The following is a 16,587-nucleotide window of genomic DNA, read 5'->3' on the forward strand; positions in this document are numbered from 1 at the left end:
AATTAGGATAACTTATTTGAAAAAATAAATTTTTCAATTTTTTCTTTTGTGTTTAGAAAAAATAATTTGAAAATCGTAAGATTTAGTTATTAATATTTTAAAATTTTATATAATTATTCATTTTAAATAATAATTTAATTACAAAATATCCTATTATGGTTAAGATATTAACTCCAATTAAATTGAAGTAACTCAAGTCACAAGTATAATTAGTTATCATTATTAGGTATATAAAGATGGTTTCAAAACACGATTAGATCGTTTTTTTTAGAGAGATATTTATTCTCACACTTAGTTGCTATAGGGTTGATGACAATACTCTCTCGAGATATAATGAAACCTAAGAATTTACATATTGCACTATTAATTATAATTTGTTACATACAATCGTATCTTTTCGATTGCCAATAGATACAATATTTTGAACATACACTGTTCATAAAAGGTTCACTATGATGCATGGACACTGACATGTCACATAGATACGGGATACGACACGACACAGGACACGCGGACACACGAATTTTAAAATCTTATAAGACATGGGACACGGCATATATATAAAATATAAATTGTGTTTTAGATAAATTACAATAAATTTTGATATTTTATTGGTATTAAAATTTAAAATAATTGTTTAACTGTTTTTAATATCTTCTTTTAACTATATAAAAGTATCTAAAATATTTTTTGTTTTAATAAATAATAATTATATTATTTCTAAACTCATTTCAAGAATACATGTTAAAAATAAGGCTGAATACGTTGACACCTGATGGTATTTAGATGTGTCCAAGTGTGTCCGGAGAAGATTTTTTATTTTTTATTAAGACACAGCTGGACACGGTAGACACGCATGTCGGACGAATGTCGACGAGTATCTGTCCAAAATATGTCCGACACGCGGACCCGACAACTCAATGGAGTATCCGTGCTTCGTATAGAAAGATTGTGTCCCTTTAGTCAAATGGTACTAAATGGTTAGTAACCGTTTATTAATATTAATAATAATAATAATAATATTAATAATATTAACTAATTAAATTTATTTTATATTAAAAAAAAAACATTATTTGTCGCGTCACATATAAATGTTGCTCTACGTGAAACTAAGTTGAAAACTTGAAATCTTATCAAATTGGTAGAAGCCTTTTAACAATTTTTATTTCATAATCAAAATCGAAACCCTAAAATCATTGGTTACGGACTAAGGTAATTATCATCTCCCAAACATTCTTCAGTGCATGATGTATTATATTGCTTTGTAACCATTCTTGTGTACAAAAGAAGACAATTCACTCATTAAATGGAAAATAATAGCATTATTATCATAATTAATTCAAAAGAGAAGGAGAAGAAGAAGGAAGAAGATGTGTACCAACAGTGGCGATGGAAGAAGCTGATCTGGGAATTGACACCAAATGCCCGAAAGCCATTAGAAATGCAATCAGCTAATTATTAGTGTTATTTGAAATTGAAGTTGCAATTAGAGCATCAAATCATTAAGTAATAAGTAATTTTCTAACAAGTTGCTATCCCCCGGATATTATCTTTTATTTCTAAAAGTTTTCTTTCTTCCAACGGCGTATATAGTATACGCTAGTACTAAATTATTGTTTCTTCTTTCCTCCAACTTTTAGTCTTTTACTAACTCAACTAGGGGTGTGCAGGGTAAAACCGGGTTTGATGTGATCTAGATCCGACCTGAAATATATACCGGATTTATTTGTTAGATCTGAACCCGATCCTAGACCCGATGAAATTTATATACTTTTGGGCCATGATTATACCGGATAAAAACTGGGTTGTTAACATTATATTACCTTGATACCTTCTTGTAAGTTAGCATGTAAAAATATCCAAATTTTCAAAACTCCAACCATTATTTGACATGGTAAAATTCACTTAAAAAAATATAATAAGAACTAACTCTTCTCTAAAATTAAAGTATAACCATAATCAATACTAATATTGCCTAATAACACCAAATATTTAAATCAATACAAATAACACAAGATTATGCATTAGTCTAAAGTCTTATGCATTTTAAACATAAAATATTAACTTATAGTCTTATATATAATGACTAATAACACAAAATATTAAGGTTTACAATACTTAAATTTCACATAATAATAGCCATCATCTATCACTAATAACACAAAATATTAATTGTGTATGATGACCGAGCCACCGGGCCGATTTCGGGTGACCCGAGCTATGGTCCAAACCCGACCCGAAATAATAATCGGGTCTACTTTTGAGACTCATACCCGCCCCTAGACCCGATGAAATCACATCAAATTAGTCCCTAAAGTATTCGGGACCGGACCGGGTCTTCGGGTCAGGTCGGGCCATGCACACCCCTAAACTCAACGACGACTATAGCACGCAGCTATACTTTTTTTCTTTTAAATACTAATTATACACTCAAATTAATATATATATATATATATATATTATTTAATTATTTTTAATACATATTTTAAATTAATAATTGAGTGATTGATTTTGATGTACACTTAATATAATTTTTTTTTCTCTTTTTCAAAGTTAGTATAGTCTCCGACAATAAATTTTTCTTTTTTTTTTTCGGTCACCAACACTTGTCTTACAAGAAACCCTATTTTGTCCATGGGGATGTTGAATTTCCTTTCGCATTATTTTCTGTTCTCTAGCTAAATTTAATCTTTGTTTTGAGCATTTGTATTGTACCATTTAAAAAAACATAGATATATAACTGATTAGTCGATCACATATTTTTTAAATTGTAATGCAAGATTTCATAGTCTAAATTCTAATGCATGAACTACGTACTTATGCGAGAATTGACTCAATGCGGTTTACTAAATATTATCCATAAATCCTGTTAGATAATTAATAAATTTATCCATGTATTGACTTATTATTTACATAAAAAAAATTAAGAATTATATTTATTTATTGTCGTATATATTTTTTATCATTTGATTAAACATGGACCTTCTTTTAAATTGATTGGTGATTGCATAAGTAAACAGAAAATAAACATTAAGTTTAATAATGATTATTTGGTCAAGTAATAAACTTCTTTTGAATTAATTGTCCATATGAATAATAGGTATTAATTTAAAACTTAAGGGTTACCAAAAATATGGTTGCCATTAGTATGTATATGTATTTGGCCAAATTTAAAATCTTCTTTTAAACCGATCAATATCTACACAAAATATATATCATTATAATCTTAATATTCTAAAATAAATTAATTTTCACAAAACCAAATATTTAAGATAAGTAATTGGGTATATTAGTTTAAAGTTTAAACATTACGGTTACAATTTTTTTATGTAACAAGAATCAAAGATGCTCATATAATACAAAAACAATAATAATATTACGTAATAAAGTATAATATATAATAACTATATAATATTGTGGTTCGCTTTTAGTTATACATTTATTACATATAAAGAATTAGTAATTTCACAATGTTAAAGAATTGAATTTTTTAAATGGAGTTGCAGCAGGTTGCTGAATTTGTCTCTCTCCATGGCTAACAAAGCTAAAGAAGAGTCTAATAATACTATACCTGTACCTGCTTCTCATTATGCATATGTTTGTTTTCTGTAATGCAAGGATAATAGTAGTATTTATAAGATCTGTATTTTTAGTACTAATAATGATATAAAATATTTATATTTTTTTATCATTAATTATGTGTTAATCATTGATGTAACATAGACTTATAGTATTTATGTTGTTTAAATTTGTATTATATTTTATTATTTTTCAAAAAAAAATTGTGTATAAATATTTTGAATTTAATAAAATATTTTATTTTATAGTAATTAATTTTAGTATATTTATATTATGTACAATAATAATAATTGTTAGTTATATATTTAATGTTGGATATTTTTATTATCTTCTAAAATATTTTAAAGATATGTTTATCGTTAATAAGAGTGAAAGATATTTTTCTAAGTGTATTTAAAAACAGAAAAGCTCCGCATACAAGCCATTAGGGCTTGTATGCTTTACAAGTTCATTAAGGAATAAACCCAAAAAACGCGCTGCTACACATACGTCTAATACACGCGCTATATAAGATCCCGCGTATATATAACTACCAAATTTAAAAGATTTGTTTCCTTCTTCGTTCTCCTTATTTTCAGATTTGCTCGTTCTTCTTCTCGCGCGTCTTCCCTCCTTCTTCTCGATCGTTCTTTTCCTCTCCTTTCTCATTGGTATGTTCTTTGTCATTTACGTTACTTCCTCTCTCTGTGCAACTCCAGCTTCGTTTTCTATTTGATTTTTCGTTTTCTGAAATCAAATTTTGAACTCATTTTGAAGATAATGGATGATTCAACCTCAGATTGTCAGTTGAATCCAGGCGAAGTGGACTATAAATTTGAATCTAACGAAGTTTCTGAGGTTTGATTTACATATGATTACTATGAATTTTGTTGCAGTAATTTGTATAGCAATGTGTAGGTGAATAATTCGTGAACGTTGACTGTCAAAATAATGCATGAAGATAAATCTGTGGATTGAATGTAATGTATTAGTTTTGATTAATTATCTGGAATTTATAGCAGACGCTCGGGTGTAGATTAGATCTTTTTTGGGTGTATTTTTGCTAGAAGTGTGGGTGTATTTACACTTTACTGCTTTTTCTGTTATTTTAATTGAGTTGTTGTTGTTCAGGTGTATTATATCAGACATGATTGTGTGTGTTTTTAGTTTTTGACATGGTGTATTCTGCAGCCTATGTATTTACAGTTTATGGCTTTTATTGTCATTTTAGTTGAGTTGTTGTAGTTCGGGTGTATCACATGATTGGGTGTATTTGAATCATATCTATGGGTGTATTTGAATCATATCTATGGGTGTATTTACAGTTTTTGACATGGTGTATTCTGCAGCCTCTCTCGGTTGTTGATGACCAGCTTGTTCCGAAGGTTGGAATGACCTTTACCACCCTTGAAGATGCTGGAAAATTTTACAGGAACTACGCCAAGGCTGCAGGTTTCTCTACAAGAGTTCAGAGCACAAATAGAAAGGGAAACGAGATTAAGAATCAATTGATTACATGTAGCAGAGAGGAAAAATGGAAATCTAAAATATCTCCGACCGAGAAGACCAATCCGACAGCCGGTTTAAACTGTCCTGCAAGAATTTATATACACACATTGAAGGATGTCGGTGCTTGGATCATTTCAAAGGTTGTGCTGGATCATTCACACCCCTGCTGTCTAAGTAAAGCAGAGATGCTCAAACAGCACAGGGAACTAAGCATGTCCATTCGTCGTACAATAGAGAATAACGAGGAGGCCGGTATCAGACCAAGCAAAACCTACCAATCATTTGTTGCGGCTGCCGGGGGTCACCGCGAGTTAAATTTTATCGAAAAGGACGTGAGAAATTACATTACCAGGGAAGTGCGGAATGTTTCCGAACAAGAAGATGCAAAGGAATTCGGTAAATATTTGTTAAGAATGAAAGAGAAGAATCAGAATTCCTTTTTTGAGCTCGAACTCGAGGAGGATCAATCGATTAAGCTGGCTTTTTGGGCCGATGTAAGAAGCAGAGCTGCCTTTGAGTATTTCGGAGACGTTATTTCATTCGACACTACCTACAATACAAATAGGTAACAAACTGCCCCTGTTTATGATGCTAAATTAATGTATTTTTATGAATCCGCAGTATAGGTGTATATTGACTATTTTTTTGGGTGTATACGAAGCATTTGTTGGGGTGTACCTAATGATTTTGCATTCTGCACTATGGTAATTTGTTTCAGGTATAATTTTTCGGGTGTATTTATAGTCTGTGTTTGGGTGTATTCTGCAGATCTGTATGAAGACCGTCATATATGGGTTCCTATCTATCTGGATCACCACTTTTGGGCAGGGATAAGAAGCACACAAAGGAGTGAGAGCATGCATTCATTTTTTAACAAGTTTATCACCCGGAACAGCTCGCTTATTCAGTTCGTCAAACAATATGATAATTGCCTCGGAAGCCGAGAGCAAGCAGAGAGAGAATCAGATGCTGCAGATTTTCACACGGTCATACCGTGTGCAACCAAATCCTCCATTGAAGCTCTGTACACTCATCAAAAGTTTAGGGAAGTCCAAGCGCAATTCAGAGGAAAGGCGAATTGCATCACCATATTAACGAATTCCGCTCTAGGCTATTCAGTATACGAAGTCGGAAAACAAGTTTCGAGCTCAATATTCAACAAGTTTGTGGTTACTTACGACTCAGTCGCAGCCGAGGTAAAATGCCAATGCTTATTATTTGAGTCGAGAGGGATACTGTGCCGTCACGCACTAAGCGTGTTAAGCTTTGAACGAGTAAGCCAAGTGTCACCGAGATATATACTGGAACGATGGAGCAAGAAGGTAAAGAGACGACACACACACATCAAGAGCAGCCACGACGAGCCACTTTTGGAGCCAAGAAGCAAGAGGTTTGACCAATTGGTTTTTCGTTCGCAAAATATTTGCGAATTTGCATCCGAATCGGAGGAGCTGACTGCAATTCTGCACCGTGCGTACAATAACGTCATGGCTGAGATGGAATCATTAAAAGCCAAAAGGAAGGGGACATCTTCTTTATCCCACGAAGACGCCAACTTGGAATCCGTTAACGAGCTTCAAAGCCCGCCAAGGATTCGAACAAGAGGACGTCCAAAAAATAGGCTAGGTTCAAAGTTGTACAAACAGATTGCAAATGCCACAAAGAAGAAGAAAACGAAAGTTTTAAGCGAGGTAAAAGTAATGTTCTTTAAATTTGTGGTGATTGAGTTTATTTTTCTCGTTAATAGTTTAGCTAATATGTGAGTTTCTTATATTCAGATAAACTTGTTTGATGCCGCATCAGTGGCGCATTCAAATTCCAGCCAATATCAAGGACATGTTATGAATTATCAGTTCAGGGTACCAGCAGCAGGGGATAACTCTTTTGCTGTATAGTTACAGAATATGGGTGTAAAAGCACTGTTCTTTTGGGTTTAAAAAATCCCAGGGTATGGGTGTATATTTGATTTGATGTTTTTCTTCATATTATAGTACCTGTAATTCATACATTTATATTAAGCACAGACAGTTTAACAGCACAGACAGTTTATATTAAGCAATCTTGGGTGTATATTAAACTTTGGTTGGGTGTAAAAGTTTATAATTTGTGTTTTAGATCCGCCTTGATGTTTTCCTTCATATTTTATCACCTGTAATACAGAGCTTTTGAATACAGCACAGACAGTTTAACTATGGAAAAAAATTTCATTGAATAGAAGTTATTTATAAATGGCAAATTTTTACAGCATTTGTTCAATTTACAACCTAGCTAGCAGTTAGATTACTCAGTTTCTACATCAGTAGACTTAATCTGACAAAATGGACTCAATAATATTGACGATGGCTTCGACAGTCTTATTGCATTACTCGCTCTAATTGCTTGATCTCTCTCTTTATTCAATTCACTGAATAGTATCCGCGAGGCATATTCTACTCTGTAGTGGTCCACCTCCTCCTACAATTAAAAAGTATATTCTGTTTAAACAACAATATTAATTCAGTAAGGTAATGCAGAGTTATATAGTTTTAAAGACAGTTACCTGTGGCCAATTATCCCATTCATACTTCCCCCTTTTAATGTTTTCCGGCTCAATTAACTCAAGCCACTTCATAACGTAGATAGCGCAGTCATAGCTGAAAACGAAGAAAATAAATTACAAATCTCATTTAGAAAAGTTTAATGTTCAGAGTCAGAAATTTATACCTTGATTTTTGGCCTGAGATTTTAACGTATGTTGGATTAATTTCCAACTCCTCCTTTTTTTTCAGAGGTTCCACACCGGCATATGCTCTCATTCTTGAAATTACATATCCCTTAAACAACAAAACAAATCAGTAATACACCCGAATGAAATACACCCAAAGGAGAACATACTTACACCCAAAGCAAAACATACATACACCTTATATTGAATTGAAATACACCTATCTATTAAAGTAAAGAACACAGAGCTAACTTACAGTGAATTTATTAACCTGCTTTCTCTCCTCGGTTGGAGCTTTCTTGTGTAGCGGGTCAAGTATATAATATCTCCGTTTTTTTGTATCAATCACCCATAACCACCAATGGCCCGAGTAGCAAACAGGTGCAAAAATCTGAAGGATTGCCACATTTCAACAGTGTGTTATTTTATTTGGCATATAAGTAAAGAATGGTACTAACAAATTTAGCAAATGAAAACTTACATACCGATGCGAAGTTAATTTTTTTGCGTCTATGAAGGGAATAAAACTTGGGTAGTCTTTCACGCTGAATTCTTTATTGGTTTTAGGTGATATGAATTCTCCGTTTGGGTGCTTCGAAACGGCCATGCTCTGCAACAATTGTGAAACAACAAATGAAATACTGAAAATACACCCAAGTGAATACCTTAAACACACCCAATTGAACGTAAAAAATACACCCAAATGAATACAAAAACAAACCCGTTGATCAGAGAATATACACCCTAAGGAATACAGAAAATACAGCCAAAATTCGTAGAAATAACACTTACCACAATATCAAGGGGGAGACAGTATATTTGTTCTTGAAACCTTTTATCATCTTTCTGGTTGAGGATGAGGCACATGGCAGATACAATCTAGAAATATATGTCGAAATCAATTTACATTAATAAACATTGCAGTTAACTTTGTTGTTAAAACATTAATGTTATTCTAATATTACCTCAGATTCTATATAACTTTCTGCCTGGAGCGATGCAAGGTACATTCTATTCAAAATGTAATTGTCTTGGACAATCAGAGTGCACAGGTTGTCAAACTCGTTAGTACTGTCATCTGCGTATGTCTTCACTCGCGTCGCCCAGATGTAGCACTTCTCTTTCATATCATCCGTAATCTGATATATTCCCGCAGAAGTTTCAAACTTCCCAGAACTTTCTCCGCCAGTCTCCTTTTGAATTTGTGGACTTTTACTTTCTTCTTTCGCCGCACTGCTTGCTATTTTTTGTACCAAATCCTCTAATTGTTCCAGTAAAATTGCAGTTTCTGGAGTTTTTTCCCTGTCTGCCTCCTGCGTTGACGCTCCCTCCTGCGTTGTTGTTTCTTCTTGGCTGGAATCAGTGAAGCCAAGGCTGAATGATGGCATCGGATCTATTTTAGGAACGTACGATGCTGTCCGTGCCATCATCAACAGCGTAGCAGCGTCTTCTGGGGCTGGATAACTGCGTGATCATGTATAACGTATTATAAGAGTAAGAATATACGGATTATAAGTAAAGATTGATTTTAGTCTGATGAACTTACCTTTTAGATGGAGCTGGGGGAAGCGTGGGTGTGCTTTCTTCAAGTTTTTGGGGGGCTTCACGAGTGCTGCACGGCACAAAAAATTAATCATGACATAAAAAAAACTATACAGGAACAATATACACCCAAACTGTAACCCAATATACACCCATACATTGATTTTACTCTAATGAACTTACCTTTTAGATGAAGCTGGGGGAAGTGTGGCTGTGCTTTCTTCAAGTTGTTGGGGGGTTCAGGAGTGCTGCACGGCACATCAAATTAATCATGACGAAAAAAAACTATTCAGGAATAATATACACCCAAACTGTAACCCAATATACACACGAACTGTAACCCAATATACACCCACACTCAAAACAAATATACACCCAATACTATTTCTTACGTTTTTGTAGTTCCTTCAATTTGTAGCACAGGGGTTGGTTCAAAATCTATCTCAGGTGTTTCTTCAAATTCCGGCACAGTGGTTGTTTGGGACACTGGCACAAAAACTTGAATCGGAGCTCTAAACAAGTAGAAAAATGAAAGGTTAACAATGCCTTTCAAAATAATAAGGTTATAAGGTGCAAGATATTCTTGAAAAACTCACATTGCAAGCGCGTCTGACGGTGTTTCTTCCCTCACAACCATTATATTCGAATCAGCCGGCTCACTCGCTGACTCTTGAACTAGACTCAACCTAAAATACACCCAAAGAAAGTCAAAAAATACACCCGAACAATTCAAAAGGAAGACAGGCTTTGTTTTTTGAGAACTTACATACTTGCAGTTGTTGCTTTTTTTTCCTGCCTTTTTTTTCTTGAATAAAATAATAAAGGGCTTTTTTTCTAAAAAAAATATATACAAAATTAGAAGCAGAAGGTAATAAAAGAAGAAAATTAACGGTTCTTTGAAAGAGAAATTACGTGCTCTCTGCAGGCTTGTTTACACTACTTTGTTCTGTGTGTCTTTGAGAGGAAGGATCATCACTTTCCAAGTTCACGTCCGGTATTCTAAACAGATTTCATGTTATTTCAAACAAAATATGATACACGTAAATCATGATAAAAAGATTTTATTAAATAAAGCATCTTATGTTTCAGAAGAGACATAGCGACCTTCTGTCGATCGCATGTCAGGTTCCTTCTCCCTGTGAAACAAGAAACAATTATTAGCAAAGAAAACACACTAAAATCTGAAATATACACCCCATCAAAACATACCTCTGTCCACCAGAATTTTCAACGTTTTCCCTTAAGAATTCATCTAGATCTTCACTTGATATTTCATATCTCTCACTACATTCATAAAAGAAGATGTTAACTAAAATAATTATGATGATGACGGTAATATAGCTTACGTATTACTGTACCCATCATAGGATTGATCTTCTTCAGGAGATGAATGCTCAGCAACAACCTTTTTCTTTTTGGATTGTGTTCTGGGTGGAAAAAACAAGTATGAATCAAAAATAAAAAATTAATTTTATCATAGAATATTGTCCAAAGAAGTGCTTACTTTTTTGGATTGATCTTCTTCAGGAGATGAATGCTCAGCAACAACCTTTTTCTTTTTGGATTGTGTTCTGGGTGGAAAAAACAAGTATGAATCAAAAATAAAAAATTAATTTTATCATAGAATATTGTCCAAAGAAGTGCTTACTTTTTTGGTGTTCTTTGTGTCTTTTTCTTTTTTCTTTGCTTCTCCACCGGTGATGATTCTTCGCTTCTATAAGTTAATAAGAGACACTTCAGTTAATACACAAAATCTTGATAATGAAGCCAAAAGAAAGGAGTAATAATTTCAGAACATTACTCATCAGTTGATTCGGATTCTGAATAAGAATCTGAATCCTCTTGACTCTTCTTCCTTTTTTTGGAGTCCATTCTGGAAGGCAAACAATCACTATTTAGAACATACTAAAGATATAAAATACACCCAGATGAATGCACAAGATACAACCAACTGAATGGACAATATACACCCAACACAACAAACGAAATACACCCAAGTTAATAAACAACATACAACCAACTTGATAAACAAAATACACCCAAATGGTTCCACAAAATACACCCAACCGGAGAAAGAAAATACACCCAAGTATGGTACTTACTTTTTTCCCTTTTTGCTGGGTTGTTTTCTTGCTGAATCCTCCGAGTCTTCTTGAGTCTCAGACTCAGAGGTAGAACTGTCACTATCAGTTGTTTCTTCCTCCGAAGACGATGTTGAACTTGCCTTTCTTTTTTTTGTTTTTTTGATTTGTTGTTTTTTCTCTGTTTTCTCTGTTTTTTCATTTTCTCTCTTGTTTGCACCATCTTTACAATCCCCTGAAACATCAGATAATTTATTTAGCAGCGTTCAGATAAATAAATATACACCCAACATATTATGTTCAACTTACCAAAATTTCCTCTGTTTCTGCATTCATTCTTTCGACCAACTGCTCCTTACTCCAGTTGGCAATCCAGAGTTTTGGCGGTCTTTCAGCCCTCTTCTTGCCTTTATTTTTAGAAAGATGAAAGTATATTATCATCAGGGTAAAGAGGCAGCCATCAATTGCCTTCTTCTTTTTCTCCTTGTAGTCGGTTATACCCTTGACGATAAAGGTCAAAACATGCCCTTCCCAGTTTCGCTCCGTTATGCTGTCCATCTCAAAAATTGGGGCCAGGTGTACAGGCGAGATTTTGTTTATTGTCGTTGGCAAAAGAAACGCCATCTGTATATAGAGGATGAAAATCCTCTTGAACATTAGGCGATCCTCTTCGTTACCAACGCCAATATCCATCATCTCATCTGTAAGACTTTTGAGGGTCTTACCCTGGAATCTTCTAAAAATTACTTTGTCATCCTCAGAAAGTTTCTTATAATCCACTTTCTGAGGAAACAGATCTCCTACAAAAAGAAAAACAACAAAGTATCAAAATCGGTTCAAATACACCCAAGCATCAATTTAAAGACACCCCAACCATCAGTTAATATACACCTATAATTTTTATCGAGTTACCTGTTGCGTTGATGCCAAGCGCATGACCTATTTTTCTTGGGGTAATTTTAAAAGAACCGTATCCGGTTTTCAGTCTGTTCTCCCCCAATTTGAAGTTGTTAGCTAGCTCCCTTAACAGTTGGTGATGCACCCTTAGTGGTGGGATGTGCATCAAGCCACCGAATCCCAGATCCTTCACAATCGCCTTCTTCTCCTCACTCATGTTTCTGAATTTATCACTTAGGAGATGTGTGGCACACTTAAGGTCTTTTGTTTGCTATAAGACAAAAATAAAATTATAGTCAGATATATATCTATTATATAAAACTGATTTCATGTAAAACATATATTTGTTCTTACATTTCTTCCAGGTTGGTTTCTCGCTGCTATTTTCTCTGAAATGAAAAATACACCCAAAGATATCAGTAAGATACACCCATATATATGAGTCAGATACACCCATTGATAACAGTAAGATACACGCATATATATCAGTCAGATACACCCAAAGATATCAGTAAGAAACACCCATATATATGAGTCAGATACACGCAAAGATATCAATAAGATACACCCATATATATGAGTCAGATACACCCATTGATAACAGTAAGATACACCCATAGATATGATTCAGATACATCCAATATATCAGTCAGGTATCACTCAAACATGCATCAATATCAAGCAACATTACAAGGTCAAGCAATATACACCCATGGACAAGCAAATATAAGCAAGTGCTGACTATTACAGTATATCAGTTCAGAAATATACACCCTACATTTTATGCCATATACACCCAACAAATTACTCCATATACACCCACCAATCTACGGAATATACCCCCAAAAATCAGTTACCAGAAGATCTAGAACAACAATAACAGTAACACCTACAAGAACAAAGAAGAACAGTGTAACATAGAAGCAAGAATAACAGTAAAACCTAGAACATTATAAACTGTAAAATGAGATGTAGAGCAAGAAGAACAGTAAAATGTACAACAACGTAGAAGAACAGTAAAACCTAGTTCGTAATCTGGAAAATATACAGGAATCGTAATGTAACGTACCTTGAGTATTATAGCTTTGTTTTCTCTGGAGATTCTTGATCGAGAGTTTGATGGTGTGTTGATGAAGGTTTCGAAGGTTAGCGACGAGTTGTATATCTTGATTTTCGAATTTTGCTCGAAAATGGAAGGGTTGCGTTTTCTTTGAATTGCTTTGAGAAGTGGAAGAAGTAGAAGAGTCTGCCATTAAGGAGTGGTTTACTCGAAGCGAAGCGTAACCGTTTGAGTGGGAGCGCGTGAATGTTACGCTCCATTCAATCTAATTAGTGCGCGTCTGGTATGTTTGTGGGCTTGGGGCTTGTAAGACTTGTAAGGCCTTATTGCTTGTATGTGTAGCAGGCCCGATTTAAAAATTAGGTTAATTTTAGTAGTTTATCCTTAAAAGAGAATATTTAATTAGTAGTGTAACACCCTCACTATCAGAAGTCACGCTTCCGGCTGCGCTACCCTGATAGAAAGAAGTATTACGACTATTTTACATACTAAATATTAAAATAGGAGCCTATGACTCGACAATGTATCACTGATTTCTTTGAAAAACCAGAAATAAATACTTTATCTTAAGAAAAATACAAACAGGCATAGATTCATATACAAGACTCCTTACATAATAATTCAATATATTATACATATAAAACATACAATTCTTATCCCTCTTACAAACTTGTAATAACAAAGACAAGGGAAGAAAATAATCTAATTAATACAACAGCATATAAACCAGACGCAGTATAACTCTTCTTAATGCTTCTTCATCCGGTTCCTGAAAAGGTAAAGTTGTAGGGGGGTGAGAACCTAACCACACGGTCACACCACGGAGTTTCAAAGTTGTCATAAGAAGATATTGAATAAGAAAACTGTTTTCAAGCTCAGTGATTATCATTGCCTTATGAATCTTTTAAAACCAATAGGAAATCGTTCAAAAACATTTTCAAAGAAATAATGTTTAATCCTTCAGAAGTCCGAAACCTTTTCTTTCTTATAAGAAAAACTCAATCAGAAACCAACCAGGCAATCAAACAACACAGTCATTAATTTAGCACCAAAGTTTATTCTCAAATGTAGCACGCCAGAACAAACACAGGCAAGACAGACAAGGAAAGCACAAGTAGGTAGCAGTTACAGCAAATAGTTCAAGTAGCAGTTAAGAATAGTTTAGCAATTAGGCAAACCAAAACAAGTTCAAACCCAAGCAAAGCATACAAATGCATATGATGCATGCCTGTCCTATGGCTGATGAGGCTCATCTGTCGGTTATCCAGCCAACCCGACAAGTCTGAATTGTCCTTAGACTGTCCCCCGACGTGCATCCCCAAGAGTCTATGCATAGCTTTTTCTCAAATAATCAATATTGCTCAATGGGGGTAACATTCCCGGGAATTTATATAGTGCCCGGTCACACTTACGTCATAGGGTCAACAGAGTATCGAGTTTTCAACCTGGTACACATGGTGGCAAGCCACAGCACTTAATCCAGGGAACTTCGTATCTCAGATATTTCAAATTCATAAGCCATATAAATAATCCATTCATCATTCATAAATATCTAAGACATTCTCAATATCATCATCATTCATCAATCCATATCCCATTTCCAAATTCATTCAAAAATCATATTTCAAATCAATCCTTATCATCCTTCTTTCCGTTAATCAACAATCTCAATCCAAAACATAATTCTTTCTTTGATAAATAAAGTAATCTTAAACCACATAATGCTTAAAATTAAACCTTTTTAAAATAACTACTTCAAATAAAACTTCTAATTTTATAAAATTTTGGCAGCATCTCCTCTAAAATTCGGATTCTGCCACCCTTTTCAAGTCCCAACAAAACCATTTCTCAAACTCCTTTCAATTCAATTTCAAAATAAGACCAATTTCAATATCTTAGACCATTTCCAATTAAAACTCATTTTTCAACAAATCAAGCTTATTTCTAATATTATAATCCTTTCCAGATCTCAATTCATTTCCAAAAAAGCCAACCAACATTTACTCAAACCCTTTTCAACAGTTTCAAATCCGAGTCATTCACAAATCTCAAGCCTTTTTCCAAATTCAAATTAACTCTAACATCAAATTATTTTCCAATTCTCAAATTATACTTGATAAACATTCAAATCAGATTTTCAAATTAATCTTCCACTCACTATCTCAATACCAACTCAATATTCAGAAATAGCCACAGTCTAGTAAGCAATCACATTCATTTAAGGCAATTCAGTTCAATTCATAAGACTCCATAATCACTAAAAATATTTATTTGCTTAAATATCAATTTATAACAACTCTTAAGAATAAAAATGAGTTTAATGAAAACGCCCCTACCTCGCGAAACCACTAACCAAACGCGTCGGAGAATTCCTTTTTCCTCATTCCGAAATCGAATAGCATTGACTCCGACTATTTCCCGCAACCGTATAGCCCAAAAAGCACCATTCACAACAAAACCCGACCTTGAGACATTAAAGTCACGTAAAACTCATAAACATATAATTGAATACTGACGCGAGGGTTTCGAAATAGAAACACTTACTGTACTAAGAGAATGAAACAATGACAGTGGCATTAGCTACATTGAAAACTCTCCGTAACAACACCATCAAACACGGCTCTATAGTTACAATGGTTCAACCCTGAAACGTGAATACCCAAAACCCTCAACAAGCATATAACAACAATAACAATAGGGATTTTAGTTAGGAATTCACTACAGTTATGGGAAAATAGAACGATGGAGCGGCAATTGCATTAGTACCGGGGCAACTAGAAGCAGAAGCAGAATAGAAGACAACGGTGATCCGAGACAGGGATGAATTGCATCAGAACTAGAATAGCAACTCCGGTGTTCTTCTCCAGCATCAAGGATGACAGTTCGACTTACCATCATCAACAGCAACGAGCTAGGATCCAGATTGACGACGGCGACGGCAGCACTAAACAGAAACATACACTATTTTATCCAAAATAAAAATATAGAAAAATAAAATCAGGAAGCAGAGTACGAGCAAGAGTGTTACAGTTTCAAGAATAGGAGAATTGAAATCAGAACAAGGCTGGTGTTGTCTTCGACTTTGGTGGCGGTGCACGACTCACTGGTGACTGAGGCAGCAAAGGCTTCAACCGAAACAGAACAGAATCAGAATCAACGGCAAAAACCTCGGAACAGTTCCGGTTAGCCCCATCAACGGCGACCTGAACCCTTTCTAACGGCGGTTCCTGCGATGG

At 34.3% G+C, this 16,587-nt stretch overlaps 1 long non-coding RNA gene across 1 annotated transcript; it reads right to left on the minus strand.

The window, feature by feature from the left end:
- Nucleotides 7,412–7,815, minus strand: LOC107612530. Its single transcript, XR_001613795.2, has 3 exons — nt 7,771–7,815; nt 7,607–7,700; nt 7,412–7,521 (listed from the first exon to the last, which is right to left on the minus strand). It is a non-coding gene; the product is annotated as an uncharacterized LOC107612530 (long non-coding RNA).

The sequence above is a fragment of the Arachis ipaensis genome, chromosome B08, assembly GCF_000816755.2.
Source record: "Arachis ipaensis cultivar K30076 chromosome B08, Araip1.1, whole genome shotgun sequence".
In the NCBI taxonomy this organism is placed as follows: domain Eukaryota; kingdom Viridiplantae; phylum Streptophyta; class Magnoliopsida; order Fabales; family Fabaceae; genus Arachis; species Arachis ipaensis.